This window comes from Penaeus japonicus, unplaced genomic scaffold (genome assembly GCF_977035675.1).
Source record: "Penaeus japonicus unplaced genomic scaffold, GWHDUDI00000001_assembly GWHDUDI00000026, whole genome shotgun sequence".
Lineage (NCBI taxonomy): Eukaryota > Metazoa > Arthropoda > Malacostraca > Decapoda > Penaeidae > Penaeus > Penaeus japonicus.
The window spans coordinates 4,032,943-4,035,442 of NW_028234428.1; the positions used below are offsets into that span (position 1 = coordinate 4,032,943).

The window sequence follows — 2,500 nt, forward strand, 5'->3', positions numbered from 1 at the left end:
GTCTACTTCAATCTATCTCCCTTAAAATATCTCTAATACCTTCAAGCAAAATGGGAGAACCAAAACCTCGCACAATGGCACCTTCCCCTACCATCCCTTGCCAGTAACTGAGGCAAAACCCCACTCACTTACAAGTCTTCCTAACACATGCTGACTCAGACGAACAAAGGTTATGATGTACGTCTCTATGACACACATAAGGAAATTCACAAACAACTGAATGCTAACACAACCCTTCTATATGAATGTTTTATTCCTATGAAACATGACTACCTCCAATATAAAATGAGAAATTCTACATAATCTATCCACTAATACCTATCATCTCATAATTTAACTCAGACCTCATTCTACCATCTCATAATTTAACTCAGACCTCAATCATACTCAAATAATTCTGAATAATTTCTAGCCTTCTCAGTAGGCACTAATTACATTACTTTTATTCATATATACCAGGTGTCCCAATCATGATCATTTTTTATCCCTTTTACAATCAGACTGAATCAAGCAATGACATGGCTTACGTGCCTTTGCCAGTCAGGTAACAGCTAGCATGTATATTTTTGTACAACCACCATGTATATTTTAGCACAAAAGAGCTTCACTGGTTCCTCATCTGACAGTAACTTTCCATAGAGCTTACCAGCTCTATCTAGTTAGAACCTATGGAGTGGTGATTTGCTGTCCACTGTTAGAGTGAGAAGCTGCATTGCTTTCAGCTATGCTTAAATCTGTGATTGCAGGTTCATTATTGTTCATAATTAATCATGCTGCTTGATGTACTTTATGACTGTTACATTAGTCTTCTTCCATCTATGTTTGATCCTAATGTAAATTCCTAATCATCATTAGATAAAACCTAAAACAACAATTAATATATCTGATAAATCATCAAAATATATACACAAAAAAGAAAACAAAGAAACAAAACAAAAAAAAAGGATGATGCTTATTGAAGCCTTACAATGAATTTCTGGCACTACATGTGTCCTTATTGCACTTAGAAACAAGGGATATTCACACTGTACCTTGCAATCACTAACTTCTTTGTTAGTTTTGAATTATTATACCGAAAGCAAATCATCAAGCACAAAGAGTTTATCTTTTGAAAATAACTTCAAACATCCAGACACCTGAATCTAAATCCGGTGACAAATTTGTAAATAAATATTTCATCAATTTGAAGATTAAATTCGCGAGGTCATTTTCACGTGGTTTTCATTTAACAACTTTATCTTATATGTACTTTCACTTGATAACTAACCTTGTAAACCATTAAGCATCTGAACGTTATTATTCTTTTTCTTGGTAAATGGACCCAGAAAAACGTGCAATAATTGATATTTGGTTTACCCAGATCCTATTAGGCAAAGTGGCCCTTCCTTTCCCTCTAACAGGATGAACTTTGATCCAATAATACCTAGGCCGGAGAAAAGAACGTGAAAAAAGTATGTAAGCTCATATATATAATTAGCAATATAATCGTAGGGTAGATAATGAACAGCCGATGCATGATTTGGAAAAGTTCACGTGCTTCGAGACGTTATTTTCTTCTATTTGTCCTAAAGTCCTCATCTTTCTCGGTTCTTTGTTCTTTCTCGGTAAGAAGTCAAGGTTAAGTAAAGCTTATGCACTGAAATGAGTCATGTCACTTCCTTTGTCTTGGAGGTAATGGCTCAGGTATTTCAGTGTGCTGAGTATGTTTAGCTGTGAAAGAATAACTATAATAATAGGGATAATATTTGTAACAATAATCATAATCATCTTCATAATCAGTGCATAATCACCAACATATCAGTAATGATTAAAATATCATTGGCAATACTACTAACAATATTACTAATATTTGCAATGCAATACTACTACTAAGTTATGATAATAAAATGAGATAAGTAACAGTAAAACTAATAATAAGTAAATTATTCAGAAAGAGAGTAAGTTTTTTTTTATTGGAGAGAGTTCAATATTTTCTTTTGATTTTTGCAATTGCATATACATTTTGCTTAAAATAAAAAAAACTAATTAATAATGCTTCATCTATAAAAAAAAAAAAAAAAATCAATCAATAAGATTTTTAAAAATCTAATTGTTGGCTGCAATTGCAATTAAATTTTCATCAACATTTGTAAGTATAAATATACAAGGAAAAGTTAAGTCATAAATTAAGCCTTTCCTTGAGTTACTGTAATCATATTTGGTCTTTTTACATTCCTAATTTCCTTTAAGTTTTTCTTTAAACTATTTCCTTTTAATCTAATCACAATGAAAGTATATCAAATCTGCTTTGAAAATAAATAAATTAAAAACAAGATAAATACAATTTTTTCTCCCTTGTCTCTTCAATGTCATTCTTTCTTATCAAAAATACCACAGAAGCTTTTGCAATTTCTCAGTAAGAGTAAGACATTATTGAGAGGGAAAAAAACATCAAAATGATAGACCATTTTAATAGACATTTGTTGAAATAACAATACTGGAAAACAGTAATATGTGAACA

General features: G+C 31.3%; 1 protein-coding gene across 1 annotated transcript in view; it reads right to left on the reverse strand.

The window, feature by feature from the left end:
• LOC122251541 (uncharacterized) overlaps nucleotides 1–2,500 on the reverse strand; it is an 18,378-nt gene that overhangs the window by 15,332 nt on the left and 546 nt on the right. The gene's annotated exons all lie outside the window — the stretch shown is intronic.